Raw genomic sequence first — 11872 nt, 5'->3', positions numbered from 1 at the left:
TTTCCGGTTTCCCAGGAGCAAAAGCCCGCCATAAAGTGGTGAAGGAGCGTGGGCCTGGAAGAGTCGCAGGAGCCGGCCTCAGGTCCAGCCAGGTGGCCTCCTCATTGCGCCCGGTCGGGGTGCAGCTCCTACCTCAGCGTCCCCCGAGTCCCAGGGCCTGCTGTGGTGTGGCTGGAGGGCACACCTGGGTACGCCTGCGCTCCCCACGGCCTCCCTGCCCTGCCAAAGCCCTCACCTTCGGCTCCTCCTTCTTCAGGCCTCGCTCCACCTATCCTCTGGAGAAGATGCCAAGGGAGCACTGAAGGCCAGCCGTCCCCCACCTTCCGAGAGCAAGGTATATTCTCCAAAGAGTTCCATTTGCTTTGTGTGTACCGGGCATCAGGCTAATGGCGGAGCTATTCTGGTTCTGGAGTAGACCAGTCTGGCTCTAATCTGTCTGTCCCTTACCTGCCATAAACAAGCTCCCTACTCTTTGCCCACCCAAGACTAGGTTCCCTGGTAGGGCCCTGCCCTGGGAAAGAACACAGTGTGGGGGTCCCACCTGGTTTGGATTCCTGGTGATCTTCTGTGAACTTGAGCAATGGTCTTTATGATGGTGGCTTGTCTTAACCTAAATCTAGAGCTTGCTGTGTGCGAGATTCCCCCCACACATGTAAGAGTGTCAGTGAATGCTCTTACTCCATCTGTAAAATGAGGGGAACAGAGGGCAGGAAGTCAGAATGAGGTGGCAGAGCTGGTCAAGCTGGACCCTGAAGCCTTTTTTGTCTTTTTTTTTTTTTTTGGCTTGGTGTTGAGAATTGAACCCAGGAGTGCTGTACCACTGATGCCCACCCCCAGTCCTTTTATTTTTTAAATTTTATTTTGAGACAGGGTATTGCTCAGTTAGTGATCCTCCTGCCTCACCCATACCCTGTGTTGAAGCTTTGGTTAGAATACAGAGAGCTAGTTTCAAAAGCATAGACCTTTGGCTATTGCAGGTGCTTCCTTTCACAGTGGGGAGACCCTGATTCTGAGCCTGCCTGAGAACCCCCAAGTACCTATCCTGTGCTTGGCCTGGAAGAGCTCTCACCAGGTTGCCATTACTGTTCTCTGTTCTCCTGAGGCCAAGGTAGTGTTTAGGACTAAAAATAATGGTCTAGTCCCAGGGGTTGCATGGGGTTTGGAATTGGATCTGGGCGAGAAGAACACTTCATTCTAGTTGCAGAGCCTTAAATCAGGGAAGTTAGCTATTAAGTAAGTGTGCTCACCACGGCTGGGCTTTGCACATCTGTATATGACTTTATTTATTTATTTATTTTCAATTTATTTATTTATTTTCTTCTTTTTTTTTTAATTGGTTGTTCAAAACATTACAAAGCTCTTGACATACCATATTTCATACATTTGATTCAAGTGGGTTTTGAACTCCCAATTTTACCCCAAATACAGATTGCAGAATCACGTCGGTGTATATGACTTTAAATATACAGGTTATCCCGATAACTACCGAACACCAGGGTATAAACCAGATATGGAGCTGAGGCTGGCCCAGCATGAGCTGAACAAATTGTTTTGATTTCCTTCCCCTGTTTTTACTGTTACCATTATTATTATTGTTGCAGAAGTAACCTGAAAATTGGATCCCCTTAACTATCACAGTGATTTCAGCCAAGGAGCCTCTGCTCCTATTTTAGGAATGCTCTTGGCTATATCAGTGGTTCAATAAGTCACTCAGTCACAGAATCAGGTTGTCATTCTGCTCATATCAGGGCCACAAAGCCCCATGCCATCCACACCATGCCCCCAGGCCAATGTCTAGCTCCTCTGTGTGGCAGGCACAGTGCCACCCCAGTCTCTGTGCTCCTAACTGTGGGGCATGCTTTGTTTCAAGGACTTTGCAGGCCAGTCACTGAGCCTGGAATGTTCTTCCCCCGGAAATCCTTATGGCTCCCACTGCCACCACTTCAGGGCTTTACCCGGATGTCTCATGAAGCCTTTCAGGACCTGCCTATTTAATATCTACCCCCCTTCCCATCCTCTTGACCCCCTTATTTTTTGCATTAGTACTGGTCATCTGACATGATAGTATTAAATGCCAACTTCACGAGGAAAGGCATTTTGTTCTGTGTCGTTTCCTGTTGTGTCCCCAACTCCTAGAACAATGCCTGGCACACAGTAGGTGCTTAATGTAGCTCAGTGGTAGAGGACTTGCCTAGTATGTGTGAGGCCCTGGGTTCCATCCCAGCAGCACACACACAAATTTTATAAAAATACATACATATATGTAAAGGCATGTTTGTATATATATTACACACACATATTTTTATACATGTATATAAAAACTTTGTGTGTGTGTGTGTGGGGGGGAGGTATTGGGGATTGAACCAGGGCCTTGTGCATGAAACGCAAGAAGGCAAGCACTCTACCGACTGAGCTCTATTCCCAGCCCTATAAAAACTGTTTTGTAAAAATATTTTTTACATATATATTTACATTTATATGCATATGTATAAATTCGTTGAGTGAGAAATAAATGAATGAACGAAAAATCCAGGAATCATATCTATATAATTAAATATGATAGGACTGGGGACATTGCTCAGTTGGTAGAATGCCTGCCTTGCATGCACAAGGCCTTGGGTTCAATACCCAGCACCAAAAAAAAAAAAAGTTTAAATACAACAGCTAAATTTTGGGGCATTGTCGCCTTGCATGAAAGCTGCTGTTCCAGTACATGCAGGACACTGGCCTTCCTTCAGGTGGGAAGAGGAGTATACATGCGGGCTGGGCATGATCCAGGAGGTGCCATGGAGATATTGAACAAAGGCCAAGGGCTTGGAGAAGCTAGCATTTGGAGAGGACCTCTGGGGAAGCAGAATGGGTGGGACAGCAACTACTTGATTTTTGCCTATATGTGGTATGTGATGGGTTTAGGGAGATTGAAAGCCAGGGTGGGGCAGGCATCCAAGGGTAGGAGTGAGTACACAAAAATTTGGTTTATCAGAAATTTTATTTCCAAGCCAGGCATGGTGGCCCAGCAGCTCAGGAGGCTGAGAAAGGAGGATCACGAGTTCAAAGCCAGCCTCAGCTAAAGCAAGGTGCTAAGCAACTCAGTGAGACCCTGTCTCTAAATAAAATACAAAATAGGGTTGGGGATGTGGCTCAGTGGTTGAGTGCCCCTGAGTTCAATCCCTGGTACCCCCCCCCCCGCCAAAAAAAAAAAAAAAAAAAAATTATTTCTAATGTTTTGTACCCTCTCCCAAAATTTAACACATTAGTTATATGTTTAAAATATTTGGGCTGGGGATATAGCTCAGTTGCTAGCCTTGCATGCAAAGGCCCTGGGTTCAATCCCCAGCACCACAAAGGAAAAAGAAAAGTAAAATATTTATTAATTTTAATTGACAAGTAATAATGTGTATACTGATGGGGTACAGTGTGGCTTTATAAGGTACACATTGTGGAATGATTATATCAAGCTAATGAACATATCCATCACCTCATATACCTTTTATTTTGGTACTGAGGATTAAACCCAGGGTGCTCTGCCACTGAGCTACATTATTTTTTTATTTTGAGACAGAGTCTCACTAAATTTCCAAGGCTGGCCTCAAACTTGCAATTCTCCTGCCTCAGCCTCCCGAGTCACTGGGATTACAGGTATGCACCACGCTGCCTGGCATTCCCCAACTTTTATTCAAGCATTTGCGTAGACTTTTCTTATGATCTCTGTGTTTTTTTAATCTATTTATGTTTATACATACATACATAGTACACACATATATATTTCCTTTAAAAATGTATTATTGTGGGGCTGGGATTGTGGCTCAGCGGTAGAGCGCTTGCCTAATACATGCCAGGCCCTGGGTGGTTCAATCCTCGGCACCACATAAAAATAAATAAATAAATAAATAAATAAAGGTATTGTGTCCAACTACAACTAAAAAATAAATGTTAAAAATATGTATTATTGTGTATTTCTAAACAAAAATGGCATACCTTTTTGCAAATTGATTTTTTTTTTTAAAGCTCTTGTCTTGGTACTCTATTCACATGAGAACATATGCCACAATTTCATTGCTTTTGACTAGTGTCCCTGTTTGAATATTTGGATGTGCCATAGTTAACACTGCCATTTTTTTTTTTTGAGCAACATGTGGGTTGTTTCTAATTTTTCACTATTATAAACAAGGCAGCAATTAACATCCTTGTGTATGCTTCTTTGTGCATATGAGTGATTATTTACCCAAGGGTAGATACTGTAATCTACTTGCTTGTGTTTTAATTTGATCAATGTCTGTTTCTCCTGTTCAAATATAAGCTCCACGAGGGTAGGAATCGATTTGTGTTTGTGCCTCACTCCATAATTACCACCTAGCCAAGTCGCTTGGGAGAAAGGAGTGGTGGTCAATACATAGTTACTGAGTCAGGCTGAGGGGTTGGCTGGGGCCATAATGTGGTTTTGCATCCTGGCATCCTGAGAGTGAACTAGGACTTGTTTTGGTAAAATGGGAGATTTTCACACAGGGCAGTAGCAGGATGGTTAATAGTGGGTTTGGGGAAAATATATTATAAGCTAGGAAGAAGGGAGGAGGAGAACATGTGATGAGATTATTACCCAGGTCAGGAACAGGATACTCTGTGCTTAGAAAGGAAGGTGCCTGTGAGAGACTGTGATGATGGGATCTTGTTGATGGGATCTGTAGAATTTACTAAGTAGCTTTGAGGGGCAAGGTGAAGAAGGCATGGGGGCAGGAGTGATACTAGTCTAGAATATTTTAATTTTACATTATTGCCTTAGCTCTGAGAAAAGTACTCTGCTAACTGCTGTTGGAACCTAAGTTTGCATGACCTTTCTTACTACTTCAGAAGAGATTTACAGTCTACCGGGGAAGAGGGAGGTGGAAGGTGTACCCAGAACTCTAGGGTGTGGCTGAAAAGTGGGAGGAGACTAGCCTTGGGCAATCCAGTGCCCAACTGCTGGTCCTTGAGGGGGGAGGGGGAGGAGGGAGGATTTTTAATTTTAATTTTTTTATTTATAGTGTGTGTGTGTGTGTGTGTGTGTGTGTGTTGCTAGGGATTGAACCCAGGGCTTTGTGCATGCAAGGTAAGCACTCTACCAACTGAGCTATATCCCTAGCCCCAAGGACAATTTATCTATCTATCTATCTATCCATCTATCTATCTATGTATTTATAGGGACCTGGGGTTGAACTCAGGAGCCCTTGACCACTGAGCCACATCCCCAGCCCTATTTTGTATTTTATTTAGATACAGGGTCTCACTGAGTTGTTCAGTGCCTTGCTTTTGCTGAGGCTGGTTTTGAACTTGCAATCCTCCTGTCTTAGCCTCCCAAGCCACTGGGATTATAGGCATATGCCACCACACCCAGCTGGGTTTTTAAAATTTTAATTAGTTTATTTATTTTTGAGGTGCCAGGGATTAAACCCAGGGCTTTGTGCATGTGAGGCAAGCACTCAACCAACTGAGCTATATCCTCAGCCTTGGATTATTTATTTATTTATTTATTTTGGTACCAGGGATTGAACTCAGGGGCACTGCACCACTGAGCCACATCCTCAGCCCTATTTTGTATTTTATTTAGAGACAGGGTCTCACTGAGTTGCTTAGTGCCTTGCTGTTGCTGAGGCTGGCTTTGAACTCGCTATCTTCCTGTCTCAGCCTTCCAAGCCACTGGAATTACAAGCATGTGTCACCACACCCAGCTAGATTTTTTTGCTTTTTTTAAAAAAATTTTGTGGTATGAAGACACAAATAGTGTCACTCTACTTTGTGTACAACCAGAGATATGAAAAGTTGAGCTTTATATGTGTAATATGAATTGTAGTGCATTCTGCTGTCATATATAACAAATTAGAATAAATTTTAAAAAATTTGTTTTGTGATACTTTGGGTTAAACCCAGAACCTCCTATATACTAAAAAAGTGTTCTACCACTGAGCTACAGCCCAAGTTCAGGATGTTTTAACTTTGCCTCAGAGCCAGAGGGGGCTGACTGGCGAACATTCAGGAAATAGGATGCCAAGAAACTTGCATCAGTGTAGATTTTTAGAATTGAGGAAATTTAGGTTAGTGACAGAACTGGAGTTTGACCTGGGGTTTCAAATGACCCACTTGTTTCAGTGTAGTCTAGAAGGTAGGAGACAAATTGTATGCTGTGTGACCTTAGGCAGGCTAATTAACCCTCCTGAACCTCTGTTCCTCTTTTCAAATAAAAGGTGATTATAACTAAAAGGAAGAGGATTGAGGGTTGATGAAATGGCACATAGTCCAGTGCTGGGCATGCCCATGGGGAACAGCTCTGATTCTGTGACCATACACCTGGCCAGGGGGAGGAAGATGTTAGCTTGAAGTAAAAGGAATCCACCTTCTTGAAGCTTGTCCTTGTTGAACCAGAACAGGCTCTTTCCTGTGGAGGAAGAAATATTTGAAGTTCAATGGTTCTCTTGCTCAGCCACTGCCCCACCCCCCTCCACCCCCCGTGCTGGGGATGAACCCAGGGCTTCAGCCTGCTGGGTGACTGCTCTACCACTGAGCCAAACCCAGACCTGGGTCTTTCAGTTTTACTTCCCTCTCCTTTGCGTAGCTTCCCTGGGCTCCTGGAACATAATCCCAAGTCTTAATAGGGGCCATTAGATCTTGCCAGCCACTTTATCTGGAATTTTGTTTCTATTGTACAGAGACTTTTGGGGATTTTACAAAGGCTGTGACACAATCAGTCTTGAATTTTGACAAGATCAGTGTGACTGCCCAGAGATGTGATTATGTGCATCCCTGCTGGGAGGGTGACTCTGGAACCCAGGGACCTGGGCCAGGACCTGGAGTCAGCCATGAAAATAAGCTTTGGGAGTTGGGGGGAGAATTCTGGGTGAGAAATATTATAAATGCAGGGGCCCTCCATGTAGAGATGGCATTATGGGCACCCAGAGAAGATGAAGAAGAGAGGTGCCAGCATTGGGACCTGGGGCCCTTCAGGGTTTGGAAGTCAAGGAGAGGAGGGATACTAGCACAGAGTGATGGGAGTAGTCAGGAGGGCCTGGTGGCCCAAGTGCAAGAGAGCACAGGGTCTGGACTCTAGCAGGCGCCTGTCCTGCCTCAACTGAAGTTCCGTCCCCAGTGCTTGGCCAGGTCTTTACAAAGTCCTTGTTCCTCTGTCCTTGCCCTGTCCTGCTCCAGGGGCCCCTGATGTGTGCAGTTCCTTCCCAAGCTTGGTGTTCTTCTTGGGGCCCTTTTTCCTTTTCTCTTCCCTGGGAATGAAACACTCCTCTCTATCTTAGTATGATTTGCCATCTGACTTCCTGGGGGGGTCTCAGCTTTCCAGGGAGCCCCAATCAAATAAGCAGATGTCTGACTCTCTCCAGTCACCAGGCCCCTTGGGGTACAAATATAACCGTGTGTGCTATCTGTCTCCCCAGCGGGACAAAGGCCTACTTGTTTTGCTTACTGTTCTGCCTCCCATACCTGTAACAGTGCCACACTCCCCAAAACCTGGGCATTCAGGCTCTGCACAGCCTGTCTCAGGTCCTTCTCCAGAGCCCTGTTGAAGTACGGATATTTGTTATTTCTATAGTAGAAATAATTGTATTTTCATTATCTTTTTTGTCATGTTCCCCACCCGTTTTTATAGATAAAGAAACTGAAACCTAAGAGATTAAATTATACTCAAGGATTCTGCTTCTCTTAAGAAGTGGAACCTGTGTATTAGAGCCCAGGTGATTGGACAGAGATGGTCCTAATCAGGCCATCATGTCAGGAGCTTGGGGAACAGAAAAGGCAGCAGCTGATTTCCTGGAGAGAAGGAGAAGGGGTGCTGGGGAAAAGGCAGGACAAGGCTGGAGGCCCTGGTCAGAGGAGTGGCAGTGGCTCAAGTTTAGAACATTAAGTGAGAGGCTTGCTAAGACAAGAGCCTGGGGGTGCTAGGCCCAGCCAGATCTACAGGGCTGGTAAGGCATGCTGTGGAGTCTGTTCTTTTCCCCAAGGCAATAGGAAGCCATTAAGCAGGGTGGTGACATGATCTGATATCCACTGTAAAAGATCTCCAATGTTAGAGATGGAAAAGACATTAAGGCAAACCTAGGAAGGAATAAACTGGGAGAAATCTGCGCACACTCCTTATTGTGGGTGTGGGTTGAGGTGCCTTCGACTAGGCTGGGCTAGAGAAGAAGGTAAGGGGGCAAAGTTTACAGTACTGGAAAGGCTGGAGATGTGTGTATGTGGGGAGGAAATTTCATCTGACTTCAGGGTTTTGGTTTGAGTGGGTGGATGGGAAATGGTTCTGATTATTGGGATGATGGGATTATTGAGTAACAGGATTTCAAATGTTCCTTATTTTCCTCTTCTCCGCCTTCCTTCATCCTGAAGCTCCGCCCCCAGAATCCCTGATGAGTGCTAGAAGCTTTGGAGAGGTGTTTGTACACGTGTAATCATTAAGGAAGTTTACATGAACATTTTAAGTGAAGTCAACCTTGGAAAACAAGACGTAATGTCAGGAAGATGTAGGTTGTGTTTGCAGCGGGGGATAAAGGGACAGTTCCAATCGAACTGACTTCTTTACCTTCTCGTGATTGACTTATTCAATCAGGTCTCCATTATATCTAAATCTTTATTTAAATTGGCTTTCTGCTTGGCCCCTCCCTTTCTGGTTTCCTTGTAAAAACCAGCAATCACACATCTCTTCCAGTATTGCTCCCAGCCAGGTGGACTGGCCAGCTCCTAGGGTTTCCAGGTTCCAGGCACTGCCTTCCCCCCCCTAAAGGTAATTTCTGCTATCTATTTTTTATCATATGTTATGCTGATATTTTATAGGAGGTTTAAAATTGTGAGGACTTTCGTGGGGTTGAGAAATTTTAATAGAAAAAAAGTGTGGCATTCCCTCGGGTTGTTATTCCTACTTCATTTAGTGCATTCAGTCTTGTTAAAAGGGCTGTCCCTGTTTCCTTCTCAAATGTCCTTTGTAGTTTGCAAATGCTGGCAGGTCTGCCCAACTTTTTCATTCTCTTTTCCTGCCGCCTCCTCACTGCAGTTTTTCAGGTTTTCCTGCTCTGAACACTGAATACTTTTACTTCGATTATCTATGTTGGCTCAATTTCAGCTCCAGGGATTTACTCACAGTTTCCAAAAAAAAAAAAAAAAGAAAAAAATTCTTCTTTTTTTAATAATAATAGTTCCACAGTGAAATACTTATGAGAGAAGATCATATTAATTTCTGTTCTTCTAATTAAGGCTAAATCTCAAAAGATGATTCCAATAACTATTAAAATCAGCAAATCAGAAGTTTTTTTTTTTTTTTTGGTGGTTGTTATGAGACCCGAGAATGCTGGGGCAAGCAGGATCTGGATAGAAAGTCAGATGTTAGCCAAACCTAGAGGCCTGATAGTGCTCGGATCAAATCAGAGATAATGTGACTTTATAGGCGCATATTGGGAAATCAGACTTAAGGAGGGCCTGCGTGGGTGATTGTGGAAAACGAGGTGAAGCTGATGGTTGTCGCATTAGGAGGTGCTGAGAGGGGCTTTGCTTTTTGGCCCTCCTGGGGGCAGCTTGTCCCGAGCAGTGGGCTCACAAGGGGGCACAGCTCTGCGGGTCCCCCTTTGTTTTCCGCGTCTGGCGTTTAGCAGCACCTGACTCGTTGGGAGCGGGTCTGGCCCCCAGAGAAGGCGAGGCTGGAGCACGCGTGGGCGGAGCCAGGGCTCCGAAAGCAACGTTCCATTTTTAGTTTTCACTCCATACGATAAAGCGAGTTCTTAGCTCTTATTACGAAACTGAATGTTCCTAGTGTTCTCCTGTTACTTTTGGAGTTTCCATTTTTAATGAACTACACACGCTTTCCATATAAATCGGAGGCGTGTGAGCCTCTACATGCTGAGGGAGGAAGCCCTCACCGCGAATTCTCATCCTCGCTCCGCGGCCTTTTGAAAACAGTATGTATTTGCAACCCAGCAGTCAGTCACTGGCAGAATTTTGCAACGATTTCCCAGTTTTGTTGGCTGGTCTCCAGGAGTTAAGGCTCTTTGTAATTCTTTACTCAAACATCAGGATCACATACAAAACTCTTAGCAGATAGATCAGTTAACACAATTCTCTTTCAGTTTTAAAAGCTACAACATAATAAGATTTTTTTTTTTTTTTTTTTTTTTTTGGTGGTAGGAGGAAGGGGAGGAGAAAGTAACTACCCTATGATGCCATAATGCTGGACAAAGTCGTGGCTTTGTGAGGGCATAGGGGAAAAAAAGCACCACCTTTTTTTTTTTTTTTCTTTTGCTCCAAAAATAGTTCAGTAGCAACTAGGTCTGTGAGCCAGAGTCCCATTGTTCTTAGTGAAACGATTATTTGTCAAAATATTTGATTGTTTCCCTATGCCTACTGAAAAGTTGAGACTTATCTTTTTGCTCCATTTTGACACTGGGTTTTTTAACTATCCGCGCTATTGTGTTTACAGCATTCAAGGTTTCAGAGTTCAAAGGTTACCCATTAACATGTAGAGTGAGGCTACACTACGGTTAGACTCAACTTGGTGCCACTTGTTCATAGTTTCTTTGTTTTGGAGCAGGGCTCACAAGTCATTTGTTTTGATAAAGTGAAGTTTCTTGCTCATGAAGAGTGTTTTTGAAGTATGTTTTAGAGTGTGAATATTAATAAGGTATTAACAAACATTTTAAGGAAAGGTATTCATCTTTTGTGAGAAAAGGAACTTAGTACTGAAAAATGATCAATATTCATGTACTGCAGTGAAAAAAACAAAACAAAACAAAACAGTGCTGGCCTAAGGATCTACTTCTGGCACTGCTAATTAATTAAGTGTGAGTAAGTAATTGATTCACTTCCTTTCTAAAAAAGACTAACCAGACCATATGTGGGACTAGTAGTTATATATGAAATGACAGCAAAACATTAGGCTGGTCTAGCTCTTCCTCTTTGCTAAGCTGGCTTCTCAAATTCCTTTTCCTATTTATTAAGGATTGCGTTGCTCACCAGTTCCGGATCTTTTTTTTTTTTTTGTAGTGCTTTTTTTTTTTTTCTTCTGATATAGGAAATATATTTTAAGTGCTTTTCTTTTTCTTGATGTGTTTTTAAGGTTTTCCATTTTGGATATACTGAAGGCCAGTTTTTAAAAAAACAACTTGGCTATTTTGTTTGTAGCGACTTGCATAGATCCATTTCACATTTGCATTCATTTGCATTTTGGAGCAGAAAAATTAGTCGATGTGATCGTTTCATCCATGGTTCCTCCTTGGGGCTTGGTTGAGATAGGGGGATATCTCAGACCTTTGGAATCATAACCTTTTCCTGTCTTTTCTTTCTTTCATCCTTTCTTCTTGTAAGCAAGGAAGAAAACAGTTGGGAAAAGATTTAAATAATTTGGTGCAGAAAAGAGGAGGAATGGCTAGTTTTTTGTGTTTGTTTTTGTCCCCACTTTTAGTCTAGTTTCATCCACAGGATTTCTATCAAACCTAATAGCTTCTTGGAATTTAGGCCAAATTTAGAAATCTGAAATAAGGGCAACGCAAGCCCAGCTTCTTAGGAAAAAAAAAGATCACAATTAGCTTTATGAAGATTCTAATTTAAAGAAAAATAATTAATCATCTTATCTCATTTTCCTTCCTCATACTTGAAGGGTATTTGAAAAAGTGCTTTCTGTACATAGGTATCTTCCAACGTACCCAAAACCATTGTATAGGGTTTTTGTAATTCTGGATGACCCAAGAGTTCGGCTACCAGCCCCTCCCCTCGCTTGGGCGCACCTTGCAAGGGAGGGGGGAGGCTGCGAGGCGAGGGTAGGTTGTGCGCCTGCGCACTACCATCGCGGCCCCCTCCCCGAGTACCTGTCACTGGAACCGCCGGGGCGCGGGCCGGCCACGTTACGCCGGATGGC

The 11872-nt window shown here is 43.7% G+C and overlaps 1 protein-coding gene across 2 annotated transcripts in view; it reads left to right on the top strand.

The window, feature by feature from the left end:
• The first annotated feature begins 314 nt into the window (after positions 1–314).
• Positions 315–11872, top strand: part of Znf217 (zinc finger protein 217) — a 47499-nt gene continuing 35941 nt past the window's right edge. Inside the window, exon 1 of one of the 2 annotated variants that reach the window (XM_015479726.2) lies at positions 315–334. The gene's annotated coding sequence lies outside the window, so the exon portion shown is untranslated. Of the gene's footprint in view, positions 335–8685; positions 8756–11872 lie in introns of those variants that run through there. The other variant, XM_015479717.2, reaches the window with a different exon arrangement.

This window comes from Marmota marmota, unplaced genomic scaffold, assembly GCF_001458135.2.
Source record: "Marmota marmota marmota unplaced genomic scaffold, marMar, whole genome shotgun sequence".
Classification (NCBI taxonomy): domain Eukaryota; kingdom Metazoa; phylum Chordata; class Mammalia; order Rodentia; family Sciuridae; genus Marmota; species Marmota marmota.
The sequence above is the reverse complement of the archived record's forward strand: the minus strand, read 5'-3'. Positions and strand labels throughout refer to the sequence as shown.